The sequence below is a fragment of the Diprion similis genome, chromosome 2 (assembly GCF_021155765.1).
Source record: "Diprion similis isolate iyDipSimi1 chromosome 2, iyDipSimi1.1, whole genome shotgun sequence".
Taxonomy (NCBI): domain Eukaryota; kingdom Metazoa; phylum Arthropoda; class Insecta; order Hymenoptera; family Diprionidae; genus Diprion; species Diprion similis.
In genome coordinates, this window is record NC_060106.1 from 9,691,866 (window position 1) to 9,714,047 (window position 22,182).

The 22,182-nt window shown below is 48.9% G+C and overlaps 1 long non-coding RNA gene across 1 annotated transcript in view; it reads left to right on the plus strand.

The window, feature by feature from the left end:
• LOC124416668 overlaps positions 1-22,182 on the plus strand; it is a 53,858-nt gene that overhangs the window by 18,005 nt on the left and 13,671 nt on the right. Inside the window, exon 2 of the long non-coding RNA XR_006930799.1 lies at positions 18,412-18,532. This is a non-coding gene — a long non-coding RNA (uncharacterized LOC124416668). The remainder of the gene's footprint in view (positions 1-18,411; positions 18,533-22,182) is intronic.

Consider the following 22,182-nt stretch of genomic DNA (forward strand, 5'->3'; position numbering starts at 1 on the left):
GATGTAGTGTGGCTTGTACGTGGGGCGGGGGTCGGGGGTGGAACCAGAGGAGGCCTGGTATAGCCGAGGTAGGTAAGGTAGGTAAGCGCTTCATTAGGCCGCGCGAGCTCCCTAATTACACACGGCCTCATTAGCGGCTTCCACTCTCGTTCCGAACTCCTCTACCCTCTAAAACCTCTCTACGGTTCCCGAGCTATCCGCTGCTCGACGCGAAGAGGAATACCGCCGGAGGTGGGGGTGGCGGAGGAGGTGGAGGTGAAGGTGGGGCTGAGGCCAAAGGAGAAGCTCAGCTCAGAGGCTCGACGAACCACAACGGTATACATACATTCCTTCACCGCCGAGACTCGGGCAACGACAACCGTACGCATCTGCCTGCCTGTTTGTCTGTATGACTCTATGCTACCCGAGCAAACCGCCAAATGGCGTCGGGGCCCTCCAAGGGTTCAACCATCGCGTAGACGAAATGAATTATCTCGCTGTTTCGCCACCTCTAACGTTGCGACAACGATCCCATTAGCGGGGTCGAGAATAGTGCTGCACCTTTCACCGTTCACCCATTAATTCCACCATCTTGAATATTATTCAGCAGGATATTTTTCACCATTCAGTATTTTTGACTGGTGTTATTATTATACCTTTCAAACCGAGTATTGTCGAGAGTCATGGAGGATTAGCTCGGTGTCGATTCTGACATGTGGGTGGCCAGTCTCTTCTCGTAACCGGGTATAGCTGCTTATAGCTGGCGTCGTTTCCCCGGTGCCCAGCCTTCGTGTTTCCGGGGGCTTGACCTCGGGCCGGGGATTAGTGTCCCTTTGTCACGTGACAAAATGATTCAGATTTTCAAATAAGTGTACACGTATATGTTCATTTCGATAACTGTTCCGTCTGCGTAGGTATATGTCGCTATCGCCAGAGCCGGCGCGGTTATCGTTAGGACTATCGAAGCGAACTCTAAACTCAAACGCAACGTTTATAGTGTTCATAAACATTTCGAAAGATTCGATAAAGATCTTAGTTAGAACTGCCGCCGCCATTGCCCCGGATATTTTTATTCCGTTTAATTTACTAACGCGTATGATCCACGTGCCGATCGGTGATATCGCGATAGTAATAATTTCTCTATCTTTAGTGGCTAAAACGCGACGAATTAAGTCCAGGCTGCCGTTAAGCGACTCACATTCTAACCTGAACGTCAGGATCAAGTTTCGGACCAACCGAATTCGCGGGGCGTCGCGGCGTCTATCACGGCGGTGGTGTTAAGTCCGGGAATGGCGCGTCGCGAGGCTCTTTCCAGCGAGGGTAGCGGAAGGGTGTGCAGTGAGCCTAGCGAGGCAATTCGTATTAATTAACCCTCTCAACACCTCCATCTAAATATTAAGCGCAGCAAACAGAGTTAGACCCTCGCTCTTGTAAGTGCGTTAGGCGACTCTGCCGAGCAGAATCCTTCGTCCGCTGGCCGAGTTGGGGCGCGGTTCACGGATGCCAGGGCGGAATTCCATCGCCGCGGTGCTCGATGCGCTGTTCGTTGTTTATGCATTTAAAACGCGACCCTATCCGCGAGCAACCCTTTCCTCGACGAGTGCCACGGCCGTTCCCCTAGTCCAAGGGCAATACGAAAGACCGTACAGGTCGCTGGAAGCGAATCGGTCCCCAGGCGCCACGGCCTGAAGCTAAGAGAATTTTAATAACTATTTGATATCTCGTCACGGGTGTATAAGGTATTATACGTAAGCTCCGATATATCGCTGATGAATCAGAGATTTCATTTTCGAAGATCGATAGCTGCATCCTTGGACGGCAATTAGGCTCCGCTACGGATGAAAGCAGATCGCGGAATGTGCAGGTGAATGCAATCGCTGGTCAAATCATCCGGAAGTAATCCGAGACGTTGGGGAATGCGAAGAAAATATCCGCACGACTCGCAACGAAGAACGCACTGCTTCACGTTTTAAGCTCGTCCAAGACGCGCAGACTTTGCTGTTCGAACAGAAGTTTATATTATACCCACAAACACACATATATACATACATGTAGGTAAGAGGTGAGCTGCAGAAGAAAGCCAAAGGAAGCAGGCAAGAACTCGAATACGTGGAACCGATCGCTTTGTCTCTCGGGCAAGAATCGGCGAGTATATACCTACTGCAGTTGCAGAGATCGGACTAGCGATGCTCCTGCCTGTTTATTGGTCTTGGTAGAGTCCCCTGGAGCTCTTGGAGGCATACCAAAGCCCCCTACTTTCGATCGAACAACCTGCATTAATAGCTCAGCTCCGAAAACACATTGTCTTCATTTACGATGTGACTCGATCGCAAGGGGTTTCGAAGTGATCCGCGCCCCCGCTGATTGCGAATCCTGCCGCAATCAGACACTCACCACTCGATCAACGAGTAAGTAACTCACTCTCGAGCCGGGACTTCAAATTCCACCTGATGATGAACGACCAGAAATTTCGCGTCTCCGAAACGTCGGTAGAGGTCGACAACCGCGATCACTCAGTCGACGTTGACGAAGGACAGGATGTACATATGCGGTAGCCGGGGAAACTGATTAATCAGGAATTTTCCAAATCCGTGTTGCCCATCGGCCTGATCGTACCCGACGTAAAACCGCGGGTGTCGGGGCGCCGCGTGGATCAGCGATGAACAATGTTTCGCGTTAATGAAATACGGCGTCGATCTTGTTTGATTTGATGAAGCATCGGTGTACCCTGCATCGGCAACGGGTGCTGGTGTCGACCACCCTCAAGCGCGGACGGTTTTTGTCTGGCATTAATTGGAAGCATCCGACCACTATAAAACGGGGCGGTCAGCGCGCGCGGATGGGGTGGATGGGGGGGGGAGGAGGCGGCAGCCACCCACGAGCACGAGGAACGGAGCCGATGAAATAAACTCCGATGCGGCGGCGGAGAACGACAAAAACTCGTCTCCGAAGAGGCTCGCATCAATCGTTCGGTGCCCGTCGTAACCAGCGACTGTCTTCTCGTCGATGGTGCGTCCGCTCCTCGAGTCAGCCTTCGGTGTTACGCGGAAAAGGCGATCGTCGTCCGGTGAGCACCGCTGGGAGGATCAGACGTTGGCATGTACCCGCATCAGTGGACACAGGAACAATGAGTGTCACTCGGTTGCGTACCCGGTGGAAGACAAGGGAACTTCGCGTACATGCTCGAGAGACAGTCGTCCGACAATTCCGCGCGTCATTAAATCCCCACTAATTTGATAGAGATGAAAAAGAGCTGCTCTATCCGTGTAACGCGCCTTCTAGGCGAGGTAGTGAAAAAAGCACCGGAAACGACGACGCACCCCCGACGACCGGAGGTTTAGTCTGCTCTAATCTGGATACTACAGCGGGAGAATGTTCTCACCGGATCGTATATAGAGAGCCGCACGGGGTGGCTGTCTAAATACACTTTAAAGATTTTAAAAGGTAATGGCGGCGGGCTTTGCCCAGATTTGCATGTCACGGGTGCGCATCATATATCTGGATTTAGCACACACTACGGTGTTCTTCGTGCCGAGGGGGGGCCGCTGCTACGGGTGGGTTTCACGCCCCTCGCAACGCGCGCGGCTTCGACGTGGTGTAGTGCGCGGATCAGCGGAAGATCCTTCCTCGACGACATCAGCCCAGGGTGGAGAGTGCAGAGGGCGAGGTACATTAACACCGTGGGATTACCCAATCAACTCGGATCAAAGATTTAGCGATCAGTCCGTCGGCGAGATGCGTGCAGAACCGGCTGGAACACATCGCCCCGGCAAATGCGACGACGTGTCTGCGAAAGAAAAATGGAAATGCAGGTCGAAAAAAATGCCCATGGCACCATCGAGAGCAGCGGTCAGGAAGGGTTGGGCCGCCACTAGGGAGGCAGGTGGATAAGGCGGGGGTGGGACGCCGACGGAGGGAGACGCAAGACAATGGGGGCATTGTGGTAGATGCTGCAGTGGGTCGGCAGCGTCGTTTCGGCATATTGACAGACTAATGATCGCGCTGAACAAAGGCTGGACTGTCGCGTGGTCACGTGGTCACGTGATGGACCGTTTCCGCTTAAGCAGTGCCAGTCCAGCGCCAACTGTATTCAACCCCATCCGCAGGACGGAGGCCATGAAACCGTCCGCTGACATCAATCAACCAGAAAGTGCCCACCAGTCAACCGGTCAACCAGGTGAAACCAGCGAACGTCGCGTTATTTCACTCGGAATTCTGTCGAGGCTCCTTGTAAAAAAGCCTCCCCCTTAAAAGTCACCGATCGCAGTTCTGGTACCAGGGAGAAAGCGCGGATCTATTCCCCGTGACGTTGAAATTAAAGGTATGATTAACTTTGGACGAATGAAATTCTATCGTAACACAGTGTCGATACTGTGTGTCTATATTCAACGGATGAAAATAAAACAAAGAATAATTAAATTAAACAAAAATTAGAGGCGAAAAGAATTGATGTAAGAAAAATGAGCGGTTCATCGTTTAGAAAAAGTCTTCGATATTTTGCACACGTATATAATGTACGTAGAATAAAAGAGCCGACAAGTGACCGTTCGTACTCTCTGTAAGTAAACTGATTCGTAAGCGTGGAGTCCGAGAAACAATGGTCGGCGACACAATGGGGACCAAGTTGCCGGTCTGACCTGTGACCCACGCGCACCGCATTGCGCATTCGCTCGATCGCCGCGTTCGCCGCTCGCCCGTTTCTTCGATTGTGTGCTAATGTTATCCGCTACCGTTTCGGACCCCACCAAGTATCTCCGTAAGCCCCCATCGGACCCCGAGCAAACAAACACACGTCAAAGCGTACTTTACGCGTCTGGGTGCTGCGGGGAGCCGAATTATGCATATTTCCACTGTTCTCTCCGCGTCCCGGAATGAATTCTCATTCCTTGGCTTCAGTCCGATTCGCTACCTTGACATTTGGCATGACCTGTCAGAAATACCGCGTTCGCCGCTCCGCCCAAAGTAATAATCCGCTCAAGCCAGCTGTTCTCGTGTTTCAGACACCGCCAGCTCGTCATTTCTCCTCGACCCGGTGACTCGGACCGAATTGTTCGGAGAAGAAAAAAACACCGATCCACTGACCTTTGGTGGAAATTAATATCGGAGGAATAGCACCTGACCATTGCGTCCAATGCTGGCTTCATCAATCCAAAACAAGGCAAAGGACTAGGCAGTATCTCAGGGCGAGATTGGATTAGCTCAGAGAGTTCTCTTTCCAAAGTAGATCGGTGTACCATTAACGTAATTACTCGGGCAAAAGGTGTCGCCATTTTTCTTTATCTCTTAACCTCCATTCGGTTGAGGCAAACAATTTCAGATTGAACTCGACGGTGGTCTTCGTGATTTTGATAATTCTTCACTCGTCTGCTGTTTCTGTATTCCGTAAAGTCGATTGGGGTGCCTCGACGAGTTATCGTCCACTTGGAGGAGAAAGCAGATTTCTCCACTCACCTGAGTCGAGGAGTGAAAGGACGGGGGCGGAAGGAGCGGCTAATCGTCGGGCGAATCGCGTTCCGCCTTCCGGCTCGGCCAAGGTCACAAGACCGTACTCTCGTCGCGTAACAAAGAGTAGCTATAACCCCGCGTGCATTCGTCTATCCGCGGCGGGGGGCGTAGACCAGCAAAGCCACCGCTTCCGCGATGGCCTTGCACCCGCAAATTTGTGAAACTTTCTCCGTTCCCCGCAGGGCGAGAGGAAGGCGAAACGGAGTACGGAGTCGGGTAGGCGAGGGCAGAGCGAAGGTCAGTGCCTGCTTAAAAGCGCCAGGATCGGACGGCGGCGGGGCCGAAGCATCGCGAAGAGGCGCTCTTGCTATGCGGGCTGCGCACTGCGACGTACGTGCGCTGCCTGACGGCCGACTGTTCAAAGTCTGCACGCTCGCTCTCTGCTTTCCCCGAGTAGGTAGGTACTCTGCACGGCACGGCGTGCTGCATGCGCCGAGCGTGTGACATCGGCCGATTCGAAGACGGATGATCTTCGGGAAGTTGTTATGACGCGAAGCGTCATTTTCGGAATTTTAACTGCGAGTGATTCCGAGCCGAGTTCTTATTTTGCGATTTACCGCGAGTAGCACGTCGTAGTCCATTCCAAGCTTCCTGGTAGGATACAAGAAAATAAGGTTCCATTACCACCGTCTTGGAATCAATCGAGCCTAGTCGGAAGTTGCTGGTTTCGGAGTGATTGATCCGTTCTTTTTTGTTCCCGGTAATGAGAGCGATACGGTGGAGTCTGGTTTTGTAGAACGCTGACTGTCGATATGAGTTTGGAGATGTTTTGCGGACAGAGATCGCAGAGACTCTGTCGCGCCGAAGATCAGAGGGAAAAGCTGGGCCCCGGATTATACGGCGTGACACTAATTGAACCGAAACAAAAGTCTACCACCGCACCCATTGCGCCGGCTGGCTTCCAACGCGGCAGATCGAGGCTATTAATACTGTGCAGTGGTCAGTAGCGGTAGTCAGCCGGCCTCCCAGTGCGCCTCACGAGTTTCTGACTACGGCTGTTTCTCATTCTGATCCTCTTCGTGTTGCGTCGTAAGTTAAGTACCTTTAAATCGGTACTTATTATACCCCGCTCGTAAACTCACCTTCGGGAAACACAGACCGAGTGACTCTGGATGCTTCGGCATAAGGGAACGCTACAAACCACGGGTTGCGCAACTTTGTTGATGCCCGTTTCTCCTCTTCTCAACGCTCAACCTTATAACACACCTGAACATCGTCCAGGTTACAGTTATAAGAGATTCCATAATGGAATATTATTTCTACGGTACAATTGTGACTTTCCACAATTTGTACGTTCTTCATTAAGTTTAGGGATATACACTCCGAAGAAGTACCCGATGACGGCTCGCGTTGTGCGTACCGGTAACTCGAATCATTTCGAAAATAGGAATTAACCGAATCACTGAAAGAAACTGAACGATAGCAAAGTTTCCAAATTTGGATTTTGCGTTCAATTGCAAAAAAATTGAAGAATATTTTTCCTTGCACTTGTAAAGAATTCTAGACCGTAGAGCTATAAATTATTATAGGTCGTTGTAAGTAATTCGAATTCATGAAATGTTTTGTAAATTCTAAATTATACGGAAAGGCAGGTGTGTAACGCAGAGCAGAATGAGTTGTCTATTATGTAGTGACAGTATAACAACCGTATATATATATATACAGTGTTCTGGTATAATTTGTGCTGCACGAACATGAGTTTAGACGGCCGTTAGTCGAAAGTCTTGAGGCAAGGATTCCTAACCTCGGTTAGCACGGTGTTGTGGGTGAGAGAATCAGCTGACTAGCAAAACTGACCTAATTATTATGCATTTATTCCTGTATTCAAATGCGACGGGCTGCGGGCGGCGGGTGGCAGAGCCGTTGTCTGGGTGACGCGACGCGGCGCTCAAAGCCGGTGTAGCTACGCGGTGTTTCCACTCTGTTTCAACCACTACCTGTTCAACTCGACTGCCAGAGGAACCCACCAACCAACTGTTATACTGCCTCTATCATCAGCGAGCGTTATTTATCAAGCAGCGCGCGTGCGGTGCAGGAGAGGAGAGTACCTACAACAGCATAAACTTCCTACCTGCAGCAAGTATTTTCATGTTTATCGCTTTCCGCGGCAGCTTTTCGCTACCCTGCATACGGGTTGAGCGTTGCGGCCATATAATATGACAATTGCGACTGTTAAGCCGCACGGCATAAACTCCTCCGACCGAGAGTAGACTGACGCCCCGGTGTTGCGTAATCGATAAGTAGGTATCTGCGCCTCACTCCTCTCTCTCTCTCTCTCTCTCTCTCTCCCTCTCTCTCTTGCTCTCTCTGCAGCGATGTCGTCTTCGTAGTTGTCTGACGCGTGAGGCATTCCCTCGGCTTCTACTACTACCGTATCTGGTTTCATTTCATTTGCCGTCACAGCCAAGGTAGCCCGATGCTCATAAAGTGCGACGCATATAATATGTGTGCTTGCGATGTACCTCGGAGTCAATGCCCGTTATGCCCACTACGTACGTACGTACGTGGAGGTAATTAGAGATATGAGGCGAGTTACCAGAAGCAACTTACAGTAAAGATGATATAAATAACGGAGAAGATCATTGACTCCCGCAAGTTGCACGGTTCGTTATTAAATTCAAATTAGCAACAACATCTCACTTCCTCCGAGACGAACGCTCGCAATCAGTGTGAAGTCCAAATTTAGCTCTGCGATCGGGCTCAATACGTTAGTTGCTCGGTTTAGTTTATAAACTCGGTATAAGGTGTACAGATCGCGGGGGATAAATGCGTGCGGGATAATCCGCGTCGTGCGGACCGAAGGTGTTGTGCACAAGGCGAAGCCCCGTAAGCAAACCGTGGACATAATCGAATCGGGTTCGTCGATATTAGGCGTCTGTCTGCGTCGTCCTGCAGGGTCGGCAACGGCGGTTCGGGTTGTCCTGCACCACGGCGGATATATCGGGGGTTGGAGGGCGTCTCGACGCCATGCTGATTTGCATGCGCCGCCATGACGGCCGCCGCCGCTTCACCGACCACCGGGGGCGGCTGGAGGGTCGGCGGAGCTTTCGGAGGGAGGCCATCGATCGCTCCCCTCTCCTCGGCTCTCGACTTCCATCCCTCTCGCACCCGCGCGGACAGCTTTGCACGCGCCTCGGCCCCCGGCTCCGACCGGCGAGCGGGAGCCCCGCCGAAACCCAGCCCAACACCGAGCCGAGCCACCCCTGCGCTCTCGCTCCCCGAGATACCGCCGAACGCCGCCGAGTTCCGATTCGAATTCTCTTACAGTTTTCCTCAATTTTTACCAACCCCTGATCTCTTGTTTTGCCACCACGTGCTGCACTAACCCCCCCCCCCCCCCTCGTCCCCCTTTCGCCCCACTTTTCCTCGCTGTTAGACCGTACATTTGTAGGTAGAGCGACGATGTTATGCAGTTACTATTTATTGCTTGTATTACCCACCACTTTCCCGACACTGATACATTTGAGGGTACAATGGAAAAATGTAATTATAACCGATGCATAAAAAATCAATTGATGATCGATTTTGCTATTGGATTATTTATTTTATCACACGTACCTAATGAGTAGTTAAATATTTTCTTCGACACTCAGGATTTGAATATTTATCACCGCATATAGGTTATAAATTCTTTATACTATACGGGTGAATATGGTTATGGTTATATACATACATGAGTTCGGAGTTCCGAGCTATTTGATCTATGGTGTAAAATACCTATAGTTAAGAATATTGCTAGGGGAAAAAGCTTCAGCTGCATTAGTATTATTAAAAAATTACGTATTCTGAAATCCGATCGGTGAAAGGTGATTTAAAAATATACATTAAATAATTACTCAAGAATTTCAGGCAGTTTAGCTAAAATTTTATCTTCCGACATAACTATTCTAATAATTTAATTAACATAATGTAATCCATCATATTTTCAAAAAAATTTCTGATCATGCTTTCCTCATCAGGTCGATACACTATCATCACAGAAGACTGGAAGCGAATTCGATCCATTGCCCACGAAAATTTTCCCTGAGAATTACTTCGTTACATGTAATGATCCTTGATATCTGATTATTTGTTCTTCTATTAAAAGAATTATAAACAAGGTTAAACGTTCGACGTTAAAGTTTTTTTTATTACCACAGCTCAACACATTCTTCCCAACATGATCCTAAATCCTTCTCTCTTACTACTGTAAAAGCGCATAAGGTAGACTTTCCTTCATAAAAATACAAAAATGCAATCGGAGCAAACTCGGAAGGTTGACATGCAGCGTAGCGTCGCTGGGAACCAAATGCCCGCGAATTATTGGACAGAGCGGGGAGAAAAGGACACCACAGGTCCCGCGGCTGCATCGCTACATCAGCAGGATGCATGCCATGGTACTCTCTGCAGGCTGGTACTTCGCACGAAGAGCGATATAATTTATGCAGGCGGCGCGGGTGGTGCGGATGGAGGCAGGCAAAGCTGCTCTCTCACTCTCTCTCTCTCTCTCTGGGGTCTGTTTGTTTTCATTGAGCCACATAGCGTGATACGTTTGCGTAATGCGGTCTGTCCGTCCTGACGTCCCAGCTCTCGCGCCAGCGGCGCCCGACGTATAAACGGCACGGATCTAGCGCACATACGCGGCCATATAACTCATCCGATCGACTATTTCGCGTCCTCTTTTATCTTTATTTTCACTCTCGTCCGGATGACGTTTACCGGAAAAGTAGCAGAACATTCGGACCTCGAACACGCCACATGACACGTGTATGAGTTGACGATTTTCCACCCCGTATTTCGGCTCGAAATTTCGCGACGTTTGACGGAATGCTCGACGATCGAGGATCGCGATTATCCGAAACGTGCGTTTTAAGGCCTCCTCCCCCGGCACCAATGACAAGGAGGACGAGGAGGGTGGAGAGGACACGTGCATGACGCGTAGAGGCGCGACTGCATCCACGATCCTACGTAATCGCGAGGCGGTAGTGGGGAGGAGGGAGTGTTTTTAGGGGTTTTCAGATCGTCCGAGCGCCCCGCACCGGCACTAATCTTCGATACGCGACGATCGGATCCATCAATCTAGATTATAATTAATTGATAGCGGGATACACCCCCTGCGGTGGGTGGCAGTATCCAGTATTGCACGCGGGGTCCTGTATTGCACCGGGTATTAGGGTGACGGTCGGTCGGTCTGTCTGTTGTCGACTCTTTATCGCGCCCCTGGTGAGTCGTCTTATGCATCTTTCATGAGCCAGGCGAGCTTCGAAGGGGTCCGCGGTATCCGTAGTCGGTAACCCGTGGCCCGGAACCCCGAAAGCCGTATAGCGAACGTCATCCGCTACTGCAACTCCGCCGCAGTCAGCCATTTGAATAGCACCTTATCGAGAAGACCCTTTGAGAGACTAGGCCACCAATGTTCCCATCATGCCGTGGATACCACCCTCGAAAAAAGGAACCTCTGTCTAAAGAAATTCGTCCCGCGGCGCGTCGCAAAGATTTCTCGTCGAAACTCCCTTTGACGGAGTTTAAAGCTGGATAGGAAAAGTTGAGACACGTTTAGTCCGTGTTCCGCAGGATATGCAATCTTAAGAGAGTATAGGTATCATGCGCTGATTGATATCGAGTTTTTATTTTAACTCGGGCGGATTTCACAGACTGATCGTCGACTCGACGATTTCATACCGCCAGATACGTAAAAATTGCTTCAAATGGAATACAGCTGCGATCCTTTGTACTTTGTATTCATACCGATGAGGTGCTGGATACAGTGCCGACAAAAGAGCGGTACGTTGTACCAGAGAGACGTGAAGCGACAGTGCGGGCGAAGTTCCCATCAATAAGAGGAGTATGGAAGGTATCATAAAGATCAAGCAATGTATAGGAGACAAGTCAGAAATTGAATAATCTTGGAAGAATATTTTATTCCGAAAAAGTAGCGTCCCGAAAATAGTTATCTCCGCACAGCTACGGCACACATCAAAGTGAAAATATTGATCAATTTAAAGGAAAGTTTGATTCGGAATTCGTCCTTTAAACTACCGTCGTCACTCGGGTTGTTGCACCAAGTGGTTGAGGTATAGATATCGAAGGTTGATCTTGAACTCACCCGAGGAGTTCTATGAAACTTGACTTGTGATACAAACTCATACGGTTCTTGAAATAATCAGTTATAATTGTGTACAAGTCTCCGTCGAGAGAATGTAAATAACTCGAATAGAACCACATCCAGCACTTGAGCGATACGAGTAGGTATCTGGCAACGACCTAGCGGACTATCATGATCTACTTGGCACTAGATTCCCACTGGAATAGAACGGTCGAAATGATGAGTGGGCGTGTACTTAGCTACGCCAACGCTCAAGATTCATGCGAGAACAATATAATTTGAAATTCTCACAGCCACACTTGTCCCCCGTAAGGTGGGGGCGCATCTGTCGTGGGCTCCCGGATACCAACCTGCAGCTCGAGCACCGTTCGACGTAACTGGTCAACGATAAGTGTCCAGCTGTACCCGGCGCAGTTTCGCAGCTGGCAGAGAGAGAGAAAGAGAAAGCGAGAGAGAGAGGATCGGGTTGGGCCAGAATGCGTCGGCGGTTCCACGCGTTGGGTCTGTGGGCTAATAGCATGCAGGCGAGCAGCTCCCGTCGCCGGTCGATAGAAATTACCATTTTTATGGGTCTATCTCGTTTGCGTCGTATACTCACATGTTCACGTGTTCTCTCCTCGATGTTCACGCACGCGGCCACTTTGCCTACCCCCCTCGTTCCGTTTGCAGTCTCCTTTATCTCCAAGCATTTGCGAACAATGAACGAACAAGCGAATCCGTCGTTCGGACGAAACAATCGTTCTGCTCAGCTGTGGTTAAAGAGCGCCAATTAACTCTGGCAAAGTTTACACACAGCGGCTATCATTTTCCGGCATGCAGGGATTCGAGTACAACGATAGGCTGTTGAGTCTGCAGAAAAATTTCGAAAAGAGTGTTACCCGTCGCGGTATTCGTACAGCCTTTGGCCTACAGGCTCGTCCTGCAGCTGATGGATCTTGAGAGTTTTTGCAATCGCGGTATCGCTGCTTCGGCCGTGAAACCGTCACGGGCAGAAGCGACGCTGCTGTTAGAGACAAACGGGATGGTGGTCTTGTTGTCCCCGGAAATCACCGCCCACTCTACAAACGCGCCAAGCCCCAACCGTTTCAGAAGTTCTTAAGCCGGGCTGAACACCGCCTTTTCCGTTCTATTCTGAGGCTCCGTTCCTACATCATACCACGGTTATATTATTTCAGTGAGAATCCCGAGCCTGACGACGACCCGCCGAGTGCCCCTGAGCCGTATTTTTATCAGAACCATGAGTCAGCAGATGCCTCGATACCCTTTTCCAAAAATCACGATTTTCAAATAATAATCTCACGGTGAAAGTGCAATCTCGTCTACTATAAAAAAGCGACAATAACGGAAGTGTTTCTGTCGCATTCCTCAGTACCCCGAAAGCACGGAAGATCGACGGTCGAAAGTAGATTCAACTCGTCGAACGACCTTTGGATTCATGCAGAATGCATACGAATGCGTCGTTTCGCACCTACGTAGAAGCCATGTGGGGGTATTCGAGAACCTCTGACAAGTGCATGCATACCCTCGCAATGGCGCATTCACGTGTCTGTGTGAGAATATACAGAATATACGGGCGTTTTCCGCACCGTCAGTCGACACGTGTGTGCGGCGACACGGCGCGTGTAATGTGCGTGTAGCACGGGCCGCGCTCTCTATAGGGTGTTTAGTGGGTATAAACGGGGGAATGTTCGGCGGGTCGGGGGTCGGGGGTCGGAGGGCCGCAGGATATCGGAGGGCTGGAGAGGGCCCGAGGGAGCCGGTGCGTCTGCGCCGCGGTCGCCATGGACACCGCGCCTGTACGCCCAGAACACGCGCGCGATCCCCTTTAATCACTCCATCTCGTTCCGTCTCGTTCTGTCGCTCGGCCGCCCCCGCAGCCCCGAATCACACGGGCGTAACTCCACGCGCTATCCTGCGACGATTCCCGGAGTCTTGAGCATTCTTTTCGCCGTCCTGACAACTCTGTGCGTACAGAGACACTCGAGAGATCGTTAAGATACATGAAAAATTGTTTCCCCACTTTGATCGAGACAATTTATTTCGTTCGAATTTCTTCTTCTCTTGGGTAAATATATGTATATTCAGGGTTTAGTCAGACGAGGAGAGAAATGTCTAGGAGCGAATGAATCGGACTTAACTTAACGAAGAAAAATAAAAATAAAAATCAGTTCTGAACTGATTACTACTCATATTGCAAGCGACGCAACGCGCGTCTGCTAGCCACTTCTCAAACGTTTTTAGCAAGCTTGTAAATATGTGCCAATTCAAAGATTTTCTTTTTAATAAACAAAGGATCTACTCGAACAATGAAACCTCCAATTAGCCGACAAAAAATTTGGACATTTATTTCCATGCTGGCAAGTACGGTATGAGGAGGTAAAAATCTGTCACCCAAAGAGAAAAGTTATCTCGGTGACCTCGAAGTGGACGAGGTGCGGTATTGACTGCTAAACAGCTCGCTTCGTCAAAGACTGGTTGGTCATGCGGAGCTGGGTTTCACGGTTACGAAACTAACCGCGGTGGATGGACGAACGGGTCGACGAATGCAGGCTAAAGCCAGAAAGCCACCGATAGCAGGACATGGCCGCCACTGTAGGCTGGCTGGCCGGGAAAAGATACGCTCCGCTACGCACTCACGCACTCTCGTTACTCCCCCGCCAACCGCTGGCTGCTCTTCCCTCGATGCCTGGCTCAACGAGTGAACCGACAAAGGCCTGAATAAGCCTCCGGCAATGGCGGGCAATTTTACCGTTTCCAGACATGAGAAAAAAACGAAGGATCTAATGTATGGAAAATTAAATAATTTCCAGTGTCATTTTTGCAAAATTGGCGCTCGTACGATTTATCACGAAACGTGAACCGGTAATATTTTTACCTGATACTATCTCAATCTGGGAATTTCGTACCGGAAGTGCAGCCATTTCACGTCACGGGGTTGCAGGGGAATAAGATTCAGGTGCATAGAAAATTTCCAACAGTAACTCTTGGTAAACTTGAGATCTAACTGAAACATACGAGTGAAAAAGATTTCTTATTCCAATAAGAGGCAAAGGATTTCAATTTTTCCACAGAAAAACGAGGGGCTTATCATCAAATCACGATATTGACCTCTAGCGAAGTAAATGCGCTCGATAATGGCGCAAGTAAATTTAATTCATTTTCCATATACGATAGAAACGAAGATTTTTTTTTTACCCAAGCCCATCCCTTGCAACGAGGTGAATCGTATCGCTCCACCCCCGTTGGGAAACAAGGAAACGCTATCAAGACAAACGTCGGTAACTGGTAAATTATTGCTTAACTTTTTGCGGCTGGGTAATATGGTAATTTATACGGTAATCACCAGCCCTTGGACGCGGACAGCGGGACCAGCTATTCGTCACTGACTCGGCCAAGCGCGAGGTGCTGCCACGCGGGTTGCGCAAGCAGGAGATACCGCAGGGAGTGTTCACGCCAAAAAATGAATCGGCAAGGGATGAAGCGCCCAGGGTCAGCGTTCGTTGCCGGAGATCGCCGCCCGGTGTGAGGGAAGCCTGCGTTCCTCGGAATCGAGGGAGGGGGAGGAGGACAAGATGATGGATGGCTTCTCCCTCCCCGCAGCCCGGCTGTGCGAAGTGAGGGCGTCCCGTAGCTGACGACGATGCTGACGCTAATGAGCAAAATATGAGGCGCCACCCCCAACGTCTCCGTCGCCCCGGCGGCTCTCTCGACCTGTCCTCCACGTCCTCCACCCCGTCGTTCCATCTTGCCTGCACTTCTATATTGATTCCCGTAGTGCCAGTCAGCGGTGAACGCGGATGATGAGGAGGAAGCGGATTTTCAGATCTATTCGGAGTTTTGATTCGGGGGAAATTACTGCAGAATGTGCATTCGAAAACGGATCACTCCGTCTTCAGCCGGTATTCGTTCCTGGCTTGCTTAACCGTCGTTGGATAAACTCGCACTGTTGACAGCTCAAAAACTCGACGTTTACTGAACTGTGTTTCTTTTTCACTGAATTCCTCGAGGTGTATCACACGTGGAATACGTATGTACTAGAAAGCTACGATTGAAAGCGAACGAGTTGACCGGCTTTATCGAAGATTGACTTTATTGGTTTTTACTCGCTTGATAACCGGCAAACCCATCAATGACCGCTTAACGGTATCCTCCGACATTTTACTGCCGCGTTCACTCCGATGTTTACGGTATAAGTTGACCTCACTTGACTTTAAAAAAAAAATATATCGACGTACCTTATGATACTGTTAAATCTGTTCCAAATGCATTTAGCGTAGCATTGGATAAAACACGGAATCGAGAGAACTAATTAATACTCGCATTTTAGAATTAAATATTGGCGTGCAGGTATTCGCGCGAACTTAATCAGTCTCTGATTGTTTCACGAGATACGTCATCTATTAAAATCCAAACTCCCAATTCGATATCAGTTAGACGGTTGGTCCGAAAAAATAAGTTTCTCCCGGTTGTTTACGACCGTTTCTCACCCCTGACTAGCAGGGCTTTCGAAATCTGCATATCCGCATAATGAAGCAAGGTCTCGAGCCTATACACATGTCTAGAGTGAGCGAATGTCGCTCCATCGTCGCTGCGTGCTTGCCCAGAACCGTTCGAAGAGTTTCAACCGATTTTGGAACGCCCGTGTCACGCGAGTGATTTCGATTAATATCGAACATGCGAGTAATTCTGTTGTTACCTCATACCAGGCCAAATAGCTTGCCTTGTAACGCAGTACCGAAAAGTGGAAACATGACGCTTAAGCTCCCTCAGACACGACGCAGCTGACGAGCGTGGATTATCAACACGGCCTCGAAGATTGTTCGGAGTTTCCGCCAATGGAGGGGCTTCAAGGTTTTAGAGTAGGGGAAAGGCCTGAAACAAAACTAATTAATTTGGCAAATCATCGCATCGCAGTGTAAACAGGGTGGTTCGATCTGTCTTCTCCGCACAAAGGGGGGTGTCGAAGCTGAGAGCGAGGGTGGCGTGTAAGGGTGGTGGACGGACGGGGATGGAACAGGATGAAGTGGCGGAGGGGAGGGAGAACGGCGGCGTCGGAGAATAAAAGGGGGCTGGGAGAGGATGAGAGGAGAGAGGAGGGATATCAAAGGGGAAGAAGATGAGGGATATCAGTCCCTCGAGCAGCCGCAAACTCAACTTCGCGGACCCCATACTTCCGCAGCTCTCAACTGCAGAGTCCTCCGGTGAAAATTTATTGCAACCGTACTAAAACACATTCTCTCCTCTCGGTCTTTGGCGTCGGTATTTTCCTCGAAGGCGAAAAATACTTCGAGTACCTATACTACCCGGAGCTGAAGGTGATGCTCGCGCCGAGTATCTTTCATCGGATTATTTTTCTCTGAAAAAAGGGGGTGAGAAGACGCGTGTGGGGTGATCATCGCCGACGATCGGAAAGATTTGCTCTTCAGTATCGCTCGTAACTTTTCACCGGAATGTCAATTCGATACTCGAATCATGCTTCCGCCCCTCGAGTCGCGTGCGCTACTTTTGATTTCGGAGGACTTGCAGGTTTACCCACCGCCAAAAGGGACTCCAGCTTTTTTCTTACGCCGCGTTCTTTATCTTATCGCACGGTGAAAATCGACTCGGGAGGTCAAGGCGGCCACGCGATATTGCCCCGACTTCACAGCAGTCCGCCGCGGCTGCCTTTCAACCCTCGTCGCACAGTCACTTCAACACACACAACCGACTTGCTTAGTAACTAAGTACCCGGTTACACGCTCCTCCGATCGAGGCCGTTTTCCAAGATCGACCGAACTAGTCTGCACTCACCCCTTGAACTCTGCTCCTGATTGCCGCCGCGTGTACTCTTCATGTGATATATATATTTAGACGTTACGCGAAACGTGCGATCAAGAACGAAGATATAGACGTCGTTACGCGGACCAATGAGCGCGGTTTTTCACGGGTGATCGTATCAATTGCATTTAGTAAACCGCGGCCTAGTTTCTTGCTCAGGGTTCGAGTTATGTTTGCATAATCATTGATCTCTTAACCCGAAACTGCACCATCGATACTGTTAAACTTGTCATACAGCTCGCAAAAAGATTGCGTAGCTATTGCAGTCTACACTATGGTGTATACATATATATTATGCAAGAAGAGAGAACTAAAAGTGATAAAAAAAAAGAAAGAAAAAAAAAATTTATCAAGAAACAAAGTCGTGAGCACCCCTACAGCCCAGTCGAGATCTGCGAAGCGGCGCGGAACGGGGCTGCGAGGGCGTCGGGCTCCGGGGGACGGGGGTGTTCTTTTCCCTCCGTGACGGAGGAGTTCGGAGTGCCGTTGAATATGCATGAGACTCCGCGTCCTATCTACCGACCTAAAAACATCGAATCACCCCCCCCCGCAAAGCCAGCCACTCGCCAATCAATGTCCTGGACAGCTGAGCCGCGAACGTCACGAGCATTTTCCTCGTTATAATATATACCTGTACCCACAAAAAAAAACGAAAACAAAAATGAAAGAGAGACAGTAAAAGGAGCACTATTTCATCCAGATGTCAAAAAATACACGGAACCCATTTTCGTTACACTGTGCATTCGTCCATTCCATGAAAATTTTTTATCCATGATCCAAATCACTTCCACCGTATATACTTTAGTAAAGTCATCTACAGGTATACGGTTACCAAAAATTCTGATATTTTCAACGGTTCGACAGTGAACTTGACATTGTGAAGTAGGTACTCGTATAATAAGGATAAAGAAGTGAAGTATAACGTTGCAAGATACGTTCAAATTTTCACTATTACCAAAGACCTGCGTAAATTTATTTACGTAAAATACGTCTCCTATACTTGGATATTTTTTCCTACGTTGCAGGTTGAGCGACGACGTTACAGCTTCCATTCGTGTCAGTAGCCAGTCACTTCCGTGCGTGCTTTGAACTGCAGAGACGACAACAGCGCCGGAGATGATGGACGCCTCTGTTTACCACTGTAAGGTAGGTACTTTTGACTTTCTGACTCGACGATTTCGGCACCGTCGCTTAGACCTGCTAGCACGGCTCTGTATATCTGTAGTATACACGCCTTTTCCACGCATCGCTTAATGCATTCAAATGATATTCACACGTGGCACAGGAGCAGCTAAGCCGAGTGGCGTAAGATCTGCGAAAGCGCCTCGCGAACGCCTTGCCGTCGGTATTTTTGCGGCAAAAAATGAAAAGAACTCAATCACCGGCGCACCGATCACTCGCGCATACTGAAGCGATGCAGCGATTCTTAAAATGAGTCGCATACCTTCAAGCAGCCTGGATAATATACGCAGGTGAAATCGGAATGTACAGCAACGATTATTACGAGCTGTGTAATTACTGAATTTCTCACGTAATCAGTTTCAATGAGAGAGAACACAGCGCGGTAGCTCGCCGAATGAAATATGGATGTGCGAGCTGCACCACTTTCGATTTTCAGGGGCGCGCGTCTGCTCCGCGCTCGAGATATGCTTGGAATTCGTGATGTAATGCTGGTTAAATTATTGAGGTAGGTTACCGATTCTTAGCTCAGATCTATCGCTCGCTGCATACATACATATTTAATATCACGGGCTTGGTACAATGTTACATCTTAATGCGGAAGGAGACCAAAGCTGTCGCTGTTTTAGCACTTGTGAATTAATGAGCCAGTTATTAATAATAAACAGCATATGGCGGTATAACCGAACAGGGTCTCGTGTGTTTTCATTGCGATATTTTATGCCTTGGTCACTTACACTCACAATCGAATACACCGCTTTTCTCTAACAAAACATGACAGAAGATTATTGCAGCCGTCTTATTTCACTCAACTAAATTCACAATGCTAATCAAAAATGCAAAACTAGAACGGGAGTGAAAAAAGTTTATTATAATTGTGAACGAAATATTTTTGCCGAATCTCTCTCCACCTTGGGTCGATTTGTCATTCAAATTTTCTCTAAGAATTTTTATATTTTGCTATACAATTGAGATTTCAATCTTTCTCCCATATGATTATGACACGTTGTAGTGACTATAGTAGATGTTACATCCTTTCGAGGATATTTGCTGCCGAACAGCAGTGAATGATTCAGTTTTTTTCCTCATGATTCATTCTTTCAGGTTTACAAATTTGAATTGAAAAATAGAATAAAACGTCTTTCTGAAATGATAAGTCGTTCCGTTATGCATCCAATTTCATTAAACAAAAGCTTTAAGGTTGACTTTTTATTTTGCATAAGAAAAAATTCCATACCTAATACGTATTTTCGAAACATAAATTCTACCTATCTTTAGCCACAGATGCGAGCTGCAGCAATATTTTATTCCCAGTGCAACGTGATCACTCTGTACTGTATATAACCTAAAGAGATTTCCGTATGCCAGCGATTTAATCTTATATACTCTGCGGAAGAGTATAGGGATTTCACATATATTCTCAACCAGTGTTATAATAATATTTTACGTCGCACGTACAGCTTCATACTTATAATATGATATACGAATTTTTATAGCTGACTGAGGATGCGGCGAAGCGCGGATACGAATTTGGCCTGACTAGACGGTCCGTTACTACTCCGTCGGATAACCTGTTTGGAAAATCATATTTCTGAATGCTTTGTAGAAATGATTTTTCTACTCGAGCTCCGCGGTATTTGCGGGGTCGAACTCGGTGCTCGGCCGTGTTGCACGGTGAATGAAACGAGCGACCGATAACAGCAACAAACCGTAAACCGGGCATAAACCAGGAATTTTGTGGCGTATTTATTATCGAGTCCCTGGTGCGGGCGAATGCCGTATACACGATCACCATGTGTATGGGTATACAGGTAGGCAGCATGTGCGTATAAGGCATGCCTACGGATCCTCCTAAACGACGAGGAAACGAGGCGGTAAAAATAACAGTCAAATTGCGAAACCGTGAAGAAAACTTTTTACGGTCCCGTCGGTCTTTGCAGGAGAGTACGCTTCGTAACTTTCCCCGTGTACTTTAAACCTCACCATAAGGTCAGTCATCCGCTGAATAGATTTCTGAATAATCGCATACAGCACCTGAATTTCCTACAAATTAATTCCGCGATCGAAGTTTCCCCTTTAAAGACAGAAGAAGAAAGAAAACAGTCAGGCACTCGATTCCCCATTCGATCCGATGGATATAATTATATTGTATGAAAAAATATTCTCTCTCCTGCAGTAGGTCTCGTTGTTGAAAGATTCGAGTTCTCGCAAAGCTGCTTGGGTTGTAAAACCACGAAACTCTTGCAAATACGTCCAGCGAGCGGCTTCGGAAGGTGCTGGTGCCATCTGACGGTGAGCTTTCGAGTACAGGTAGCCATTTTGTTTCTGGAGGTGGCCAGAAGGTCGCCGTGGTGTCGCGGCACACCCGCGCATGTCCATTGGTCCCTCCCACGGCTTCCTCCAGGTCCTCTCTCCTCTCCTCTCCCGTCGCTCCACGCCATTCCTCTCGCGTTGACGCTCCGCTGCTCTTGCTCTTGCTCTTGCTCTTGCTCTTGGTCTCTTCTCCTCCAGCACGTCGCTATCCCGGGGCGACGGGTAGTGGGAGGTAAGTGCCAAGTGCCAAGTGCCAAGTGGCAACCCCCCCGCCTCTAGCTGCTCCCCCTCCCCTCGCCGTATTTCCGCCCCCTCTCCACCCCAGCAGCGCCATTCCCTCGGCGAAACGCGCTGCGCTCTCTCGATATTGTACAATGTATACATATACCTACCAACCCTAGGTACGTCTATCCGCAATGTGCGTGTCTCTCAGTCCGAATATGCACGGCTATTATCACTTCGTTTCGGCCATGATTTATCGGCCCTTATCAAGTAAATTTCCCTTTCTTCCGTCACCTTTTTAGGTCATCAATCCTCCGATTTAGATCGAATTACGAGAACCGATTGTGAGATAGAATCTTGAAGAGGAGTTCACGAGAGAAAAAAATATAATTTGATCTTGATATTTTTTCTGCGAGCGATCCCCATCACAACAGGTATTATGTATACGCGAAGCGAAGTTCTATCTCGGTGATGCGATCGCAGATCGCTGTCCAATTTCGACCGATCCAGTCACCCTTACTTGCGACCTGTTTTCAACTTCCCGTTGCACACTCGTCAGGCGATTTCCGGTGCGATCTCGTTTCGCTAATTGATGCATCATGCATGATCCATGTGCTGTAACGAGTAAAACTTGAAACCGAAACTTCGCCGGCGCAGCGCAGTGGTTAAAATCGAGACGGCGCATCGCGCGGTCCGACGATGATCGGCACCGCCCCCCGGGGACGGTAACCGCCAATCGGTCCGCGGCGTCGCGACGCCTTTGTCACGGTGCGGTCTGCCAAACACGCACACCCACGTACCGTGGAATCTCGCTGATGTACCGACAACCAAAGCCGCGACAAAAATCAATCACTCCTCGCTACGCGCGCTCGTCTGCAGTGTACCGGCGTTTCTCCCGTCCCCCCGCGTCGCAACGCCGCGACCTTTCACCCGCGGAAAACTGCACCCCCTACTATTTTATTTCCATTAAAAACAAGATGTATGCATTATATGTTACAGTGAGCTGTGAAGATGGGCAACAGGCGTTTTAATCTAAAATGATTCTCCTTCTCAACGCGAAACGCTGTTCCGGTTACCGACGT